The 19,208-nt window shown below is 40.6% G+C and overlaps 2 long non-coding RNA genes across 3 annotated transcripts; one reads left to right on the top strand and one right to left on the bottom strand.

Annotated features, from left to right (window-relative positions):
• Positions 1–9,624: 9,624 nt before the first annotated feature.
• LOC111605823 lies at positions 9,625–10,441 on the bottom strand. 2 transcript variants are annotated; one of them, XR_002751840.1, is made up of 3 exons: positions 10,322–10,441; positions 10,060–10,115; positions 9,625–9,668 (listed from the first exon to the last, which is right to left on the bottom strand). It is a non-coding gene; the product is annotated as an uncharacterized LOC111605823 (long non-coding RNA). The 2 variants fall into 2 exon arrangements; XR_002751841.1 differs by lacking the exon at positions 9,625–9,668 and having other exon boundaries at positions 10,055–10,115.
• Positions 10,442–17,145: 6,704 nt separating this feature from the next.
• LOC111612335 lies at positions 17,146–17,861 on the top strand. The gene is made up of 3 exons (XR_002754558.1): positions 17,146–17,189; positions 17,396–17,451; positions 17,843–17,861. It is a non-coding gene; the product is annotated as an uncharacterized LOC111612335 (long non-coding RNA).
• Positions 17,862–19,208: the final 1,347 nt, after the last annotated feature.

The following is a 19,208-nucleotide window of genomic DNA, read 5'->3' on the forward strand; positions in this document are numbered from 1 at the left end:
TCCCTCTGTAATTTCCCCTCAGAAAGCAAGGAGGAGAATCCGCCTGTCACATTCAACAGGCTGCCTTAAGCTCCCAGTCGGGGAAAACCCCTGATTTAGATCAGAGCGGCAACAACATCTACCATAACACACCACACAATCTTAGAAACACCAACGTTTTAATATTGTCGTAAGGGTAAAAATAGGAGTAAAAAATCATGTAGTGTGAACTATTGCATCAGGTAGTGGATGTGCCCATTTTCTCTATTTAAATCTAATTATTACTGAAGGGCAACATAATATACAGACTTCATAATCTGCCCTCTTTTGGTTGAATGCAGTATTTATTTCCACTTTGGCTTTATGTTGGTTTTATTCAAACACATTTTTTGTTAATGGAGACTGAGAATCCATTTTATTTTTGTTTTTGGTCGTTTTGTTTATTTTGTTTATCAGTTCCAGTGTTTAGTGTTCTTTTGAAAATAAAGTGCATCTATCTTTGGCAAGAAATCGCATGCATTATTACGTCATTTTCAGTGTAAAAAGGTCTTCAAACAATATTATCGTTTATCGCAATAATTTTTGAGACAATTAATTGTTCAGCAAAATTTGCTATCGTGACAGGCCTACATTCGTTGCACTTTTACAAAGTAAACTTCCTAATTCAATCCTAAATGTACAATTTATTATTGTATTTTATCTCTGCTGAACCCATTAAATAAAATGTAATAACATCGTCATTCTCAATAAATGAATGTTAAAGTTTTAGATCCATGGTCTCTGTTACAACGCCCTCAAATAGGGGCCCCAGAATGTCTGGAGGGGCCTAACAGCAGCTACTGAGTTTTCTTTGCCAACATCAAAAAATTATATAGAGTTAACCCCTCTGAGCTTTTTTGATCTTTAAAACAGTCTGCAGCCAAGTTGATACAGAAGTTAAACAGTCAGATTTTATTAGGGTTTATTTAGTAAAATGGCGACAAATTTGCTTATTTCATACCATACTTCGTAACCAGTGACCTTTTCTACTATGGTCTGTTTAAAACCTACAGTCTCAGATCAACACAGAAAACCACTACATTATATTTATTGGGGAAAACATAGACTACATTTGCTTTGCATTGCCCCCACATGATGACAATGAGTATGATCTGATTAAATATTAGATTTTTGATTAATATGGGTTGTTGCTATGTTGCTGTATCTTGTGTATCTTGTTTTAAGATATTGTGCAATAAACTTTTTAGCAGAGAGAAGCAAATTTATGATGATCAGATTATGCTTGACTCTGCATGGCCCTGGTCGGTTGGAACCCAGTGTTCTGATCTGATCCGAATCATTATTGTGTTCAATAACATGGACTTTCTCCATTCAATATGCTAATATTAGTTTATAAACGAATATTATCCAAAATGCTATGGTTAGCTTAAATGCTGTCAGAAGCATGCAGGGTATCACCAGCATGTCGACTTATATTGACTTTCTCCATTCAAAATGATAAACATAGCTAATAAATAAAGAAATAGCTAAAATGCTTATTTTAGGTACTAAGCTAATGTTACCATAAGGTCTATCACTAGCATATTGAGTCACTAGAATGTTGATGCTACCAAATATGAATTAGGTGCGATTTGTTTGGAGTGAAGCAACTAGGCTATGCAAAGCATAATTTTGTCAGGTGTGTTTGATGTTACAGCAGTAATAACCAGGAAGTAAAGGTTGCAAAGGTTCACACACATCTCAAGAAGATGGAAAGAGGTCTTCAGAAACATGTTGCTACTTCAACACATAATTTTCCATAAAAAAACTATGGAAATATGGCTACTAATGCAGACTAAATTCCCCCAACATGTGCAGTTGGATAATTATATTTTGAAGCTGTTGGTTCACTTGCAGTAAAGGTGTTTTAAATTTAACTGCATCTAGATCTGCTTGGTTGGATAAACCACAGCATGAAAGCAAAATGACAAAATTGTCATTTTCAGTAAGGCAAAAATTGCTATACCTAATTATGCAATTGTATAAACATTTTCTATTTACTACCAAAATAGAACAACTATAAGTAGTGGCAAAAAATATTGCAGTTATTTCATTGAGAAGCCTCTAACTAACTAAGATTACTCTTTTTAGTTGTCTTGTCACTATTTTTAACCCAAAACATTGGTTTTAAAAATTGGTGATTTGGATTACCCATTTTTTGACCCAAAGCAATATCAGCAGTTCACTTCCTTACTGCAGTTTGACAAATTTGAGTTTGTACCTTTTCCTTACTAGCAAGGAAACATTTAAAATAATTTTGATTTTCTCAAATTTCCGTCCCCATTTTGCAACAGCACAAAGCACCTGTGTATACAGGATTATCCAGCTGTCAGGTGTGTTTGATTTCTATGAGCTCACTACATAACATTTGGTTTTTCAAGTTTTCAAAGTAAAGGTCTTTCTCTTTCATTTTTATTTAGTTTTGATTCAGGGCTCATTAAAGGCTATCTGTTCACACACACAGTCACCAGCCAGAATTCCACAGTTACCTCTCCATCTCCCCTTTCTGCATTTTGTGCTGAAATAATTGACTGTGCCTGTTTGGAGGCGGATTTACAATTGTCTAATTGTAGCGAGCGTCGTCATGGGGACTGTCAGCCCATCAGTGAATAGCCCTACTTGGCAATGTTTGGCTAAAACAGGGCTTTGTGCAGAGAGACACACATTTATTATGGTGAATCAGATTATGTTTGGCAAAAAATCAATAGGCTGACCACCACTCAGGACTGGATGCTTATTTTGATAAACAGCTCTGTGGAAGTAACCTGCTCTGATGCGTATTTAGTCTGAATTAATGAACGAAAGTTTACTTTCCAGGGGATCACAGCTGGGTTCAACTTCAATACCCTCAAAATTGCAAAGTTTTCATAAAAACAACCTTAGAATTTCAACACAATTTGTCAATATGGCTTTCATTCATTAGTAGCTCAACAGGAACATAAATAGAGAAAGAGTGAGAAGACAATAAATGTACTATGTCTGAGAATCAAACTCAGGACAGCTGCATCACAGACTGTAGCCTCTGAATATGGTACACATAACAATAATTTATTGATTTTGTTTTGTTTTACATGCTTGTTTAGAAGCAATAAGTTTTTCTTTAACGTTACATTCTAGAGTGTGAAGAGAACCTTTTTCTTTGCAAAATGTTTGTTACCTTGTGGGTGTGTCCTTTGTAGCAGCCATCTTGGGAACCTGCTAAGAAGGAGGCCTGGCTCAAACCCAGCTCCTCTATCAAAATAGCAGTGCTAAGACCTGGAGTTTAATTGGCTCCAGGGGTAAATTGAGAAGGCAAGGTTAACCAGTACATAAGTGGACTTCTGGATGTAGCAGAAGGACTGCTGGCAGGACTGCCATTTTGAACTCTGCTGTGTTGCTGGAGTCTTAATAATTCAGCTTTGTTTGCAGTACAGCCAAGTTTGCTGACGTCTTTTCCCCCCACATTATCCCTGTGTAGTTTAGATTCTCTGTTTATGATTTTGTTCCATTTGCAATTTCACTTGACTCCTGTAAAGTGTGTTTAGAAAAGCGCAATACAAATCAAATTTACTATTATTATTATTATTATTATTATTATTATTATTATTATTATCTGGGAATACATATCCATTTATATGTGTTTTGGCCAATCATACACACCAAAACTCAATTTTATGTCACTAAAAACGATTACTTATAAAAACTCCAAATAAATGGAATCATATAAATGTAACATTTGCTACATTATTGAGAATATCAATGCTGCTAAATGTGATTTAATGGTTTCAGCATACATAAGTTAAAAGATTTGTTTAACATTTAAATTTAAGATTTTAAGCTTACTTTGTAGAAGTTTAAAGAACAATCTTTATAATTAAGATTGTTTTGTTACCACAGCTACAATCTGATGCTGTGAGTTTAATCTTCTGGTTTTAGCTCTGTTTGCTCATGAATATATTTCAGTAAACTACAATTGTCACTGTTGGCCAATTAAACTATGCCATTCTCCCAGAATTTACTAAATCCATGTTCAAATGAATTTTTTAGTGGTGCTGATGTTCTTAGCAGCAAAAGGGACCCCTAAATCAAATTCCGCTAAAGGCCTCATACAACCTTGGACTTGTCTTGAGCAAACTCTGCACTGCACATCTCTGCTGGATGTAGAGCGGCAAATGTAGAGATTTAATTTATGCGGCTTTTGTAGCTCTTCCATTTCGTGTCTGTTGAGTTTTTAATAATTGCCACAGAGACTATTTTGGTTGCCCAAGCTTTATGGGACGAGTTTTTCTGATTAAGTAGACAAAGCGTTTGATATTTGATCAATCATGTAACTGGAAAATTAGTAAGGAAAAATAAGAAAATAAAATAAAACCAGCAGGATGGGTGACTGCGAGGGGAGCGCGAAAGCTCCTCCACTCAACCGCTTAATCACTAACATACTGGCCAACCGGACCACATACATAAACCTTATCAGCGCAGGCTGAGCCACGCACTGGGCAACGTGTTGAGATGTAAACGCACACGCCGCACATAATTCTTTGTTCACAAAGATAAATCATTTTGACTCGCTCAACCCGCAACTCTGAACGTGTGACTAAAGATTATACCATAGAGCTGCATAAGCAGAGCTAACGTGGTGGGTTTTAAACTTGACTCCTACCTTGAAAAATTCTGCAGAGAAACATAAGTCTTCACAGGGGACTGATGTAAATAGTCATACAGGTCTTTCTGTGTCCAGTTTAAGTGAAAGGAAGCGATCAACGTCGAGGTAAACTGTAAGGGGTACCAGGGTTCCGGACCCGTCAGCAGCAGATGAAGCTGAAAAATGGAAATGGAAATGAGCACATGGGAGACGCAGTCTGTGTTACTCCAATTTCTCTCAGCTTATTTATTGAACAAACCAGCTCATTTAACTGTCAATACAGCCCAATTTATAGTTCAGTAATTTACTGTACATATTACACATATTCATCATTGACATAAACATCAACATTCGCTTTCCTTAAACCAGAAATAATCAAATAACATCATATTTTGTCCCAATTCCCTCAGGTAACATGTACCTTCAATTCACTGCACTTTATATGCATATTTAATCACACACAGTGACATATTTAATGGGCATGTATCTTAAAGTTATTGTAAACTGGCATAACTATATTAGGATTCAAACTACTTTAATTAAGTGAATGCATTACATCACAATTTAACCATTCAACATTGTTTAGAACACAAATAAACCCTGGAGCCTGATCTACATATCCCGCAGTGTGCTAACCAACTAGCATCACGGCATGTTAACTACTCCCTCTAGCCACTGCTGGCTCCGAAATACAACAAAACTCTTTAGATATCTTTACACTTTGACGCATTTCCTTAAACATTTCTCGAAGGGTACCAAATAATAAAAAAGTACTTTATTAAAACGAACTTGAAGGTTATTCTCACCTGAAAAATGTATGGAAATGAGCACATGGAATTTCTCTCAGCTTATGAGAAAACGGCAGAGCAACAGGCAGCTCAGAGCCTCCATGCGCCACCTACTGGTGAAACACCATTACTACACCCATCGTCAAAGAAATGCATGCTCCTTTTTTCCTATTGTGAGCACACACCCGTGGGCATCACAAAACGTTAGACATCAAGCAGCAACGGTGCACGACGCAAGGTGCATATAGGCGACCATGGTGTGATTGGTCTGCGCTCCAGGTGTTGTGGCTATTCTATGTAGTGATGATGTTGGTAAGAGGGGCATGAGTTTATTTGAACAACTGCATACATGAGTGACATAGTGTTCGACATCACTCTGTATATTTGGCCAATAGCAGATTACATAGGCATAACTTCCTTAAAGACTGGTGTGGACGTCTCCCCACCAACTTTGGCCTGACGAGGACAGTCCGCACCAATATTTCCTGCACCTTCTTTTCTTTATATGCCTGCATCTAGTGCGTACAGTAATGTTGTTTAAAGCATAAACAGCCAGTTAATGCTTTTTAAAATTCCTTTGTAAAATGTTGTCAAGAAAATCCGAGCTCATCCCACTTCCCCATGCTGGAGATTTAAGTTTAACAGTAATAATAAATAAAGTTATCTTTAAAATGAATCACTCAAGTGACATCAAGGCCCAACAGTAGACTTAAGTGTCAATAAAGTTAGTTTAACAGTAATAATAAATAAAGTTATCTTTAAAATGAATCACTCAAGTGACATCAAGGCCTAACAGTAGACTTAAGTGTCAATAAAATAAATCTGGTTGTGTGTGTTGTTTTTGTCTCATGCAAACTTTGCTTTAATTCTACTTTTCTCTATCTAATCATAAGAAATCATAGTCAGACAGAGAGAGTCATTAAACAGGAAAAGCAGGTTTCCTGGAAAAAGAGGAAGTAAGTTTCCAGCCTGCAGATTTATAAAAATAGCTGAGACTATTCCTTATTTAAAAGGTAAAGTTTTAAAGAATGAAATCTAAACATTTTGAGTAATTGGATAAGATTCAAAGTAAAATACTTATATTAATATTGGTTTACTTGTAATAATACTTACACTTACATTTGTGGGAACACTTACAAGAAAAACAAGTAACTGTAACTTTAGTATTAAATAATTAGAATCATGGATTATTCTTGGTTTCATTTTAGAAAACATCTGTAATAACTCACATTAGGATTATAATGCGAGTAATTAATAAGTTATGGTTATAAAATTATAAATGAATGCTAAATCAGAGAAGCTAAAGAAAATAAATGTAATATAAATGTGATTTTGACATTGAACTTGAAATGGTGTAAAAGGTGTAACTGCAATTAAACATCACTGATATGTTGGAGGTAGATGGTAGGTGAAAGGTGAAAGGAAGGGAAAAAGGGGAACTAACAGGAGAGCAGAGATGATCAACGCCTTATTTAGAGAAAAGGTCGTGCAGGCAAGGGACACAGGAGGTTGAGCAACCCTGAGACATTAGCACAGACATCAGGACATAATGTCTGTAAGACAGTGATGGATATGAGATCATCTGTCTAAGCAGACAGCCAATGAAAACGCACCAAAAGGTGGATAAACCCTATAAAATGTGGGTGCAAAAGAGGAACCGTTCGTTGGATCCTCCGGGCAGCTTCGAGCCAAGATCGAGATGGACAAAGAACTCTGCAGCTGAAGAAGAGCCGGGGCCACAGAGCTGAAGACTGTCCTGCTCATGGAGACCAACCCGTCAGCCCCACAACCTGTGGCTTCGAATCGCACTTGTCTCATCGGCTGGGTTCAGAGCCCAAAGACAAAGAAGAAGAACTGGTGCCTTTTTTCCTGCCAGCACCAAGTCCTGTGTGACCTCACCATCCATGCGGAGAAGAAGCTCATCAGACCTACAGAGATCCCTGCCTTCGCCGATCAACATCTTCCTCCTGCTGCAACACCTTCTTCATCATCAGGCCAAGTCTGGGGTTCGAAACGTCAAACTCCGTCCGTCTCTCTCAAAGGTTCCCTTTTTTAGTTCTCAGTGTCAGCAGTAGGGAAAGATAGACTAGATGATTGATTTTACTTATTTGATTATTTCTGCTACTGAATTAAGCTGTACTGACCCTTGCAAAAATGCCTTACTAATAAAATATTTAGCATAAAGAAAATCTAAAAGATGTTGTGGACATTCAGTTAATGAGTCACCTTAAAGTTCTTTGATGGTTGTAAAATAGCTGTGATGTTTGATTCTGGAGAGGAAAAAGTGGAAAATGTTTTTAGGTTGCTGGTAGCCCAAATGTAAAACGTCATCCTTGGGACTCGCCCGAGTCACTAAAACCTACCTGGTTCAATAACAAATGCAAGTTGTAAAATAGAGAACGAGCGACCGTTAACAGGTGTGCTCTGTGAAACTAGTTGGCTGTAGGCTGCTCAGTCTGGCTAATTCACAGGGGGAAGAAGGGTGGGACACCTGGATGTAGGCCGTCAGATAACCAGGCGAATCGTTTCTCGAAACCAGCTTAAACAGAGTTTACTTCAGTTCTGGACAGGGTAAATCCCAGCAGATTTAGGAAACTCAATTAACCCGTTAGAAGGAGAGCTGGTAGCACATCTCCCCTCTCAGAAGAGGAAGTACGAGAGTGAGAGAGTAGAGACAGAAAGGAGGGGGGGGGTGTTGCGCAACAACAATGTAAATGGCAAGTTCGCTCAGTGATCTAGTGGATTGGACATCACGTGACTTACTGTGTGCCACATGCGCTGCTGCTTTGCATTGAGTCAGGAATATCGTGGTCGGAGAAATGACACAATGGACCTTACCAGAGGGTACGCGTTTCTTTGGCTGATGCCCATTCTACATGGTTACGTGCGTGGCCGTCTCACAAACACACGCTTCCCGTTAGCTAAGTAAATGGCAGTAGCTACTGATACAACTTCTACACCTTGAAGCCTGTCTGCTACACAGTCTTATGTTAGCTAAACAGATCAATATGCAATGTGTCTGTATCTGACATACACTAAAGATTTTATTTTAGCAGAAAAGGCTTTGGACTAAACTGTTACTTGTGTTAGCCGCTCTCGTGTTAGCCGTTTTCAGGTGCTATATACACCTGAAAACGGATTCATTTCACAAGTCTAAGTCTAAATTTCACATGCAAGTTCTCATTCGACCTCACTGAAACATAAAATCCATAATCACTGCAGCTTTCAATCTAACAAAGGTACATTTTTGAGAGTGTGGAGCCACTAAATAACCCTGAGGTGATAAAGTTGTGCTGGCGGATAAGCTGATTGTCTCTAAAAACCATGAAAACTGTGAGAGATCTTCCTGCGCTGATTAATAATCGAGAAATAAATTTCAAGCCTGGAAACTTGATATTGTAGCGGACTGAATGTTATGTTTTTAAGGTAATCTTTGCTCGTCTTGCGGGGCGCAGGCGGTTGTCACGGTAACAGGTGTGCTTAAACTACAAGGAGAGAGAGAGAGTATAAAGGACGAGTGGTTTTGAGTTGATCACCTGTTTGGGTTATTTTACCTTTGTTTACCTTTGCTGTGGCGCATTACAGCATCATGTAGTCTTAAGATGGCGGCGCGTGTAGACGCTGCGGCTCGGAGCTCCCGTGTTTTCGTTTTTTTTAGCCTGTTTTTATTGATGTCTTCGCTCAACACACTACTGGAAGCCGTTACAACTTACAGCAGATTAGAACTGTGGGACATAGGAACACAGTTTGGACTTCACACACCCACCAAGCTGGACTTTATTCCTCCAGAGCTGCTACGAACACCTGGGACTATGATCATTCCCCCCCTGCTGCCAAGGCGACGGAGGAGGCAGCGCAAACAAAAGAGGGGTAAGAGAGCCGGCGTGCGGGCTAGGCTACAAGCTAGCCCTCATAAACCGGCCCTCCCCAGCCTCTTCCTCGCCAATGCCAGGTCCCTCGTCAACAAAATCGACGAGATGTGACTCCGGATTACTTCTCGCCGGATGGACAGCTGTGTGACTGTTGTCACAGAGACCTGGCTGGAGGACAACATCCCGGACGCAGCGGTGGAGATAACGGGGCGCGCTCTGTTCCGGGCGGATCGGACTGCAGCTTCGGGTAAGGGCAGAGGCGGAGGTTTGGCATTGTATGTGTGGCCTACGTGGATCTGGTGGCTTCTTGGTGCAGGAATGAAGGACTAGGAGCTCAATCTGGCATCAGTTGTTTTCTTTATTTCATACCTGCATTTCACACATGGGCACCGAGGTAAAGTCAGTCTCTGGCATGAAAGAAACTCCTCGACAGTGATCCTCATGGCTCTGAGGATTACCCATAATACAGTAACCAAAATAAAATAATTGAAAATTACAGTGATCGTATAGTGGATTTGGTTTACATCAACGGAACAACCAGTGAGTGTCCTTTTTAAAGAAAGTAACACAATTAATTAAAATGCTCTGAAAAATAAAATAAAATGCTGACATTTAATTCACTAGATGCCATTTTTATATTTTAGCTTATACGAACTTGCATCTTGGAACAATGCAAAAACATTAACCATATCTACATAAAACTATTAATATAAAATTGCCTTATATAAGCCATCTGCTACAGAGATTTAGTAAAACATACCTGCATTTCACACATGGGCACCGAGGTAAAGTCAGTCTCTGGCATGAAAGAAACTCCTGCAAGGAGGAGCCAGAATGTTAATGTGCGGGAAATTCCCGCCACACTTTCTCACGAACTAAACATTTCTATAACGCAACAAAAACAATATAATAGCAAAGCTAACATAACATGGATTAAACATATTTCAATAATATGCAAAAACGAAAACCATAAACATATTTTATAAATAATATTTCTTCATCACATCGCAGAGACACGTTACCTCGACAGTGATCCTCATGGCTCTGAGGATTACCCATAATACCCCGCTCTTTCTAGGGTGAATGCAATACCCCGTTTTACCAGCAGATGGTGCATTTTAGCAGGATTTAACCTGAACCATTTTAACTATGTTACATATGTACACAATGCCTGGTGTACAGCCACACACTCTGTCGGCACATTCTGCTCTCCTGACTTGGAATATCTGGCGGTGAAATGCAGACCCTTCAAGTTGGTGAGAGAACTCTCGTCCATTGTGATCGTGGCCGTCTACATACCACCGAGGGCTAATGCTAAGTTAGCATTAGAGGAGCTGTACTGCCTGATCAGCGAGCAGATGAACTCCAACCCGGAGGCGGCCGTGATTGTGGCGGGGGACTTCAATCACGTGGAACTGAAGGCTGTGTTTCCCAAATTCCACAAATCCATAAACTTTCCCACCAGAGACAATAACATTTTGGACCAGGTCTACTGCAATATCCCCAGAGCCTACAAGGCTGTAGCAGCTCCACATCTGGGCATGTCTGACCACATCTCAGTGGAGCTGATTCCTGTCTACAAGCCTCTGGCCTGCAGAACTAAGCCGACCACCAGAATAGTTCAGGTCTGGACTGAGGAGGCCTCCTCTGCACTTCAGGACTGCTTTGAGCATACAGACTGGAGTGTGTTCAGGGACGGCGCAGACTTGGAGGAATACTCATCGTCCGTTCTGTCCTATGTTCAGTTCTGCACCGACGCTGTCCTCCCTGTTAAGACCATAAAAGTGTTTCCAAACCAGAAACCATGGCTGGACAGCACAGTACGGGCCCTGCTGAAAGCCCGGGATGCTGCCTACAGGTCTGGAGACAGGTTGGCTTATAGCAGGGCCCGGTCGGAACTGAAAAAAGGTATTAAGCAGGCCAAGCTCCAGTACAAACAGCAGATTGAGGAACATTTCATCAACAACAACCCCCGAAGCATGTGGAGAGGCATTAGAACCATGACGGACTACAAACACAGCACTCAGCTGACCAGCCGCAACCCCACCCTGCCTGACACCTTAAACAGTTTCTTTGCCCGCTTTGACACGGCGGGCAGCAGAGAAGCCGCACATCTACCCCAACTGGAAGAGCAGCACCAGCCCCTCGTCTTACAGAAGCATCAGGTGACGTCCACCCTGAGGAGGATCAACACCCACAAAGCTCCAGGACCGGACAAGGTGTCAGGCCAGACGCTGAAAACCTGCGCCGACCAGCTGGCAGGAGTGTTTCTGGACATTTTCAATCTGTCCCTGCAGCTCGCCATGGTTCCTGAGTGCCTCAAGTCTTCCACCATCATCCCTGTACCGAAGAAGAGGTCCATCACCAGCCTGAACGATTACCGGCCCGTCGCTCTGACCCCGGTGATCATGAAGTGCTTTGAGAGGATTCTTCTGAGGTACATCAGAGACTTCATCCCCGCAAACCTGGACAGCCTTCAGTTCGCCTACAGAGCGAACCGGTCAACAGAGGATGCTGTCTCCATCACTCTGCACACAGCCCTGACCCATCTGCAGCATCCCAACACCTACGTCAGGATGCTATTTGTAGACTTCAGCTCAGCATTTAATACCGTCATCCCAGACAAGCTGGTGCTGAAGCTACTCGAGGTGGGGCTGCCCGCTTCACTGTGCCACTGGATCAGAGACTTCCTCACCAACAGGCCTCAGGTGGTGAGAATAAGTGGCTCAACATCGTCCCCACTGGTCCTCAACACAGGCACGCCGCAGGGCTGTGTGCTCAGCCCAGCTCTCTTCACCCTGTTTACACACGACTGCGTGGCCATCCACCCCACCAACACAGTCGTGAAGTACGCGGACGACACAACAGTAGTGGGTCTCATTTCAGACAACAACGAGACCCACTACAGAGAGGAGATTCTGCAGCTCACTCAGTGGTGTTCAGCCAACAACTTGGTGCTGAACACAGGGAAGACCAAGGAGGTCATTGTGGATTACAGAAGGTCCAGGAGGACGGCTCACACTCCCCTTCTCATAGATGGAGAAGTGGTGGAACGTGTGGACAACATCAAGTTCCTGGGCCTCCACATCACTTCTGACCTCTCCTGGAACACAAACACCTCCCACCTGGTGAAGAAAGCACAACAAAGGCTCTTCTTCCTCAGGAAACTGAGACGGGCTGGACTTTCCTCACGGCTGCTCGTGAACTTTTACAGGGCGATGATCGAGAGCATCCTCTGCCTCAACATGACTGTGTGGTATGGCAGCTGCACAGCACTGGAGAGGAAACAACTGACACGGGTGGTGAGAACAGCACAAGGCATTGTGGGATGCCCCCTCCCAGACCTGGACTCCATTTACACAGACCGGGTCAAGAAGAGAGCTGGATCCATAGCCATGGATCCCAGCCACCCGGGCCACAGACTGTTTGTGCCGCTGCCATCAGGCAAGCGGTACAGGAATATACGGACTACAACAAATAGACTGAGAAACAGTTTCTTCCCCACAGCCGTCAGAGCCATTACTCCCTGCCGCCCCCCCCTCCCACACATATCATAACCTCGCAGTCACACATACATATCCCCCACCCCCACACAGCCATATTGTTCTGCACTTTGCACTGTCACATTATCTGTACTTTGCCATAATTGGACCTGCTGCTACTTCTTTGGTGTGGTTGAGTGCCTTTAGTTAATTTAGTTGTATATATTGTTATTATTATTATTGTGTGTTTGCTTATTTATACTGTATATATTTGACCTTTTGCACGGGAGCTGCAATGGAAATTTCGTTGAATTCTGTTCAATGACAATAAATGCTATCTATCTATCTATCTATCTATCTATCTATCTATCTATCTATCTATCTATCTATCTATCTATCTATCTATCTATCTATCTATCTATCTATCTATCTATCTATCTATCTATCTATCTATCTATCTATCTATCTATCTATCTGTAGTTTCTAAACGTTGGACTAATTACCTCGTTTGTTTGTGAGTATACGTCATTCACAACAAACATCAAATAGAACAAATATTTCATAAAATTTTAACAAACAAATGGCTTCTACCGTGGTAATTATGTGAAATTAAATTAATTATATCCCAACTTCAGAAGATTTGCCTTTACCTTTACAGAGCTCTTTGGTTCCTCCCACCAGTCTCTAGCTTCTCATATTGAGGTCATCAAACCACATTTCAGATCTACCTTAACTGACTGACACCTGCTGGCCTCAAGTTTGCAACCAGCTTGTGACTGAGAAACCAGTAACCTCCTCCCAGATGATGACATGAACTTGTTAGTTCCTCTATCCATTGAAGTAGCTGATATATTGTGAAAATCCGGTAGAAATGATGCACTAATCGAGTCATGTTTATGTAACCGGTGTATACCATTAGTGTTCTTTACTGATCACTTGGTCTTATACAGTCGGTTAACCTTGATGTGTTCTGCGTTGTGTTCAGATGAAGAAGGGAGTCAGACCACAGGAGTTGCTGGTTGTTCTTTAATGCAGGTTGCTGGCAGAGGCCTGCACAAATAGAAATAAAAATGCCCTTTAACATGCAGCTCTTCCATTCACAGGAGGAATTCCCCTAGCAGACAAACACATCAATCAATCAATCAAATTTTATTTGTATAGCACATTTCAGCAGCAAGACATTTCAAAGTGCTTTACATTATTACAAACACAGAATCACAATGCAATATAGAATCAATCATTAAGTCAAGTTACATCAATAAATTTGTAATTGATTACATTTCAAATGCAATTCTAAACAGGTGGGTTTTCAGTTGAGATTTAAAAGAAGTCAGTGTTTCAGCTGTTTTACAGTTTTCTGGAAGTTTGTTCCAAATTTGTGGTGCATAGATGCTGAAAGCTGCTTCTCCTCATTTGGTTCTGGTTTTGGGGATGCAGAGCAGACCAGAACCAGAAGACCTGAGAGGTCTGGAAGGTTGATACAATAAAAGCAGATCTTTAATGTATTGTGGTGCTAAGCCGTTCAGTGATTTATAAACTAACAACAGTATTTTAAAGTCTATTCTTTGAGCTACAGGGAGCCAGTGGAGGGACTTTAAAACTGGTGTTATGTGCTCTATCTTCCTGGTTTTAGTGAGAACGCGAGCAGCAGCATTCTGGATCAGCTGCAGCTGTTTGATTGATTTGTTGGACAGACCTGTGAAGACGCTGTTGCACATGGAGAAATCCTGTGACTAACTAACAACAATATCTGCTCTAACATTTAAGAAAAATGTTTTTAACTTGTTAAAAAGAATACTCCTCTGTATGGATTTAAACAAATTAACATTCACAGCTGCATGTACTTACAATTATTTTATATATTTCATAAAACGTGAGCATAACCTAAAGCACAGGTGTCAAACTCCAGTCCTCGAGGGCCGCTGTCCTGCAGTTTTTAGATGTGCCACAAGTACAAAACACTGGAATGAAATTGCTTAATTACCTCCTCCTGTGATGTTCATATTGTACTGTTTTCTGTTTGAGCCAATCCTAGTCACGCCCCTCATTTCCGTTATTCCTCGCACCTGCGTTGCTTCCTGATTGTCTCCCTTCTTAAGCCTCTCTCAGTCGCAACCACACTGCCAGATTATCGAACGCTTTCAGCAAGTAGTTTTCCAGCACTCTTACCTCGCCCTCATAGCTACGACCACGCTTTGTTCCTCGGACCTGCCCCTTTTGCCTTGCCCTTGTCGGACTGTTACTATCGCCCTTCTGGATCTCGACCCACGCCTGTTTCAGTTACACCGCTCTCGCCCACTCCCACGGACTCTACCCTTAGCCCCGATCGTGCATGACCTCGGCCCGTCTGACTAAGGATTCGGATCTGGATTTGGTTCTTCTGCTGCCTAACTAGTTTGTACGCTGCCCTGCATCAGCGCTTCCCTCCCCAGGCACTTCCTGCCGAGCTCTGCGTCAGCGCAGCATCCGCGCTCCTCCTGGTTCCTCAGCCGATCACTTCAGTTACTGATTGCCAAGCCAGTGCTGCGGCGGACGATCCTGCGTGCCCGGTTTAAGCTGCCTTTTAATAAATATCAGAGTTTTCTGCTCACTCCTGTGTCGTGGCTGATTTTCTGGGTCCCTCTAGTGAACCATTACACCTCCTTGTGTAGATCAGTTCTCCAGAGCCTTAATGACCTAATCATTCTATTCAGGTGTGGTGCAGCAGAGGCACATCTAAAAGTTGCAGGACACCGGCCCTTGAGGACTGGAGTTCGACACCCCTGACCTAAAGCAAAGAAATGTTCCTACCTCTTCTAAGGCAGCCTAGCGCTAACTGAATGGTGATGTGTAGGTCGCGAACGATCCGGCTCTAAGAGCCGGCTCTTTGAAGTGAACGATTGGAACCGGCTCCACAATGGGAGCCGTTTTAGGATCCGTTTTTTTTTTCTACAGTATATCGCTGTCTCTCCGCCTCCCTGTCATTGTGCTTGTGCTCTGCAAGTGCCAGAGCCGATAGTTTTTTCCCACATCGTTTTTTTTTTTTTGTCCTGCGGTGCCTCGCTGTCTCTCCGCCCCTTCTCCCTCTCCTTGCGCGTTTTGCTCTTCTGCCAGTGCTAGAGCGGAGAGTTTTTTTCCCTCGGTCAGTCCACTGCCCTCATGTCAAGCGTGTGCTCCACACATCTGACCAATCACACATAGTTTCAATTAATAATGTGGCGGGAAAACACTGAAAAAAAAGTTTATCTCCACTTTTTTTGTGGAAACGGCAGGCAATTTCCCAAGCTGTCGGCAGGTGTTTATGTACAGACACTCACTCAGCATCAAGAAGCACAGAAAGAAGGGGAGTCAGTGTGAGAACTGAATAGGTGAAAATAAATGAGTGACAGAAAACGGAGCAAGATTTGGACTCATTTTAATGCTACATCAAGCTCCAGGGCAGAGTGCAGACTGTGCAAAGTCAGCATTTCCTATCGTGCAGGCTCGACAAACAACCTGCACATGCGGACATCACACGCATCGGTATTGCTATAGCATTGTTATGCGGCATTTTTACTCATCATAAGTGCTTAACAATGTCAATAATGAAACAAAATATTATAAAATTAGGTTTAAGCTATTAATTAATTAATAATGTCAAAAATATATATGGGGAGCCGAAAGAACCGGCTCTCCACAGTAAGAAGAGCCATTACAGCCGCATCTCGAAAAGGAGCCGAAAATCCCATCACTACAACTGAAGGTAGTACAGTGCTGATGTCATAAGACACTCTCTTAAAGTGACAGTACAGGTACTAGTGCTTATCAAAATAAGTAACATAATAAAATTCTTAAAATATAACAAAGAAATAGGATTCTTCAGTGTTAATCAGGATTTGGTGAAATTTCAAACATTATAATAATAAAAAATAAAGCACATTTTCTAAAGTTGTTACATTTACATAGAAACAACGAGCCGTGAGGCTTTGCTTGTGAGACTTGCGGTCACGTGGGTCGGTTCTGGGCGGAGCTTGGTAAGGTCCATCAAGCAAAGAATCTGAAAAAGGGACGCAAAGTTTTGATATTGTCAACACTACTATAGCAAGACAACAAGGTCCAAAGGGATCACATTTCACAGGTTAGTAAAAAGTTTTAATAAAAAAATATATATATATATATATATATATATATATATATATATATATATATATATATACATATATATGTATATATATATACATATATATCTATATATATATATGTATATGTATATATATAGAGAGAGAGAGAGAGAAAGTGGAGAGTAGGTTACCTATGCTAGTGTAACATAGTTAAAATGGTTAAATCCTGCTAAAATGCACCATCTGCTGGTAAAACAGGGTATTGCACTCACCCTAGAAAGAGCGGGGTATTATGGGTAATCCTCAGAGCCATGAGGATCACTGTCGAGGTGACGTGTCTCTGCGATGTGATAAAGAAATATTATTTATAAAATATGTTTATGGTTTTCGTTTTTGCATATTATTGAAATATGTTTAATCCATGTTATGTTAGCTTTGCTATTATATTGTTTTTGTTGCGTTATAGAAATGTTTAGTTCGTAAGAAAGTGTGGCGGGAATTTCCCACACGTTAACATTCTGGCTCCTCCTTGCAGGAGTTTCTTTCATGCCAGAGACTGACTTTACCTCGGTGCCCATGTGTGAAATGCAGGTATGTTTTACTAAATCTCTGTAGCAGATGGCTAATATAAGGCAGTTTTATATTAATAGTTTTATATAGATATGGTTAATGTTTTTGCATTGTTCCAAGATGCAAGTTCGTATAAGCTAAAATATAAAAATGGCATCTAGTAAATTAAATGTCAGCATTTTATTTTATTTTTCAGAGCATTTTAATTAATTGTGTTACTTTCTTTAAAAAGGACACTCACTGGTTGTTCTGTTGATGTAAACCAAATCCACTATACGATCACTGTAATTTTCAATTATTTTATTTTGGTTACTGTATTATGGGTAATCCTCAGAGCCATGAGGATCACTGTCGAGGAGTTTCTTTCATGCCAGAGACTGACTTTACCTCGGTGCCCATGTGTGAAATGCAGGTGGAGAAATAAAGAAAACTACTGATGCCAGATTGAGCTCCTAGTCGTTCATTTCTGCACCAAGAAGCCACCAGATACACGTAGGCCACACTAGCTTAACTTTTATCACCTTAACATGTATTCTTGCTGCACAGTTCGGAGTATTTCGGTTCAATAAACACAAAAACAAGGCGACCTACATAGATTTTGTGACAGATAATCAGGACAGCAGGTGTTTAAGTTAGCTAATCAACCACCACTATTGTTCAGGCTATCCCTTGCTATCGCAAAATGGAAATTCAAAAACATAAATCTGCAACCGACATAAGGTTCCGTTTGGTGTTTTTTTACATACTTTTTTGTGTTATGCACTTGAACTAATCTCTGCTCTACGCTCCCCAGGCTGTTGTTTACTGGTTGCCATGGCAACAAGTCTGGGTAACGTCACCTCGTCACCGACTCAGAAAAAAATAACACAGTCACCGTTTTTCTGCATTTTTCCCTGGACAAATTGCATCATTTGTTTGGAGAACGTGGACATATTCAGAGCAATCATCAAATAGGATGAAATATTTCATAAAGCATATAGGAGTCAAAGTTTGTTACATTTTAAACCATGACTCAGACAGCGACAATTAAGTAAAATTAAATTATTGGCCAATATAAAAGAGAAATTAGTTTTGTTCTGTCTTGTATCTTTACAGAACTGACAGAAACCAAACTATTTATAGAGTTTTATGCAGACAGAATATATATTTTTACATATCCAAACATCAGCATCTCAGCTTTAAGCCACATTTTATAGAATCCAGTAATATTGAGTCACTCAATTGATGCCCCAACCAAACCTACAAAAAAAGGTTTTGCGTGTTTAATTTTAAATACACATCATATCTCATCTGCTATGTGTGAGTCAGCAGGACAAAAGGTTTTGCCAGGGACAGCTGTGGAGTCAGAATCACATAATTGAAAAATACAAAGTTTGCACTAACAAGGATTAATTTGGTTTACACAGAAGTTACATCTTCTGCTTTTGAAATGTTTAATAACATTTTGATTGTTACAGAATCTCATGTTTGTTATGAGCACTTGATAAAATCAGACAATAAAAAGCAACTATGTAATAATTTTTCACAAAAAATATTGATGAATTGTGAAACTGTTTAACTGTAGGCAAGCAAATATACAGATTTATTCCATAAATTAGAATATGACTGAAAAGTTTCTTTGTCAGCAATTCCATCACCAAGTGAAAGACTTTATATAGATTAATTAAATTACTTCAGTTTTTATATTTATATTTCGTAGTATGTTTAATACCTGCTAAAAGGTTATTTTTGAAAGGTACTATTAATCTGACAAGCCTGATCAGGATGCATATCCTAAT

This window comes from Xiphophorus maculatus, chromosome 20 (genome assembly GCF_002775205.1).
Source record: "Xiphophorus maculatus strain JP 163 A chromosome 20, X_maculatus-5.0-male, whole genome shotgun sequence".
NCBI classification, from domain to species: domain Eukaryota; kingdom Metazoa; phylum Chordata; class Actinopteri; order Cyprinodontiformes; family Poeciliidae; genus Xiphophorus; species Xiphophorus maculatus.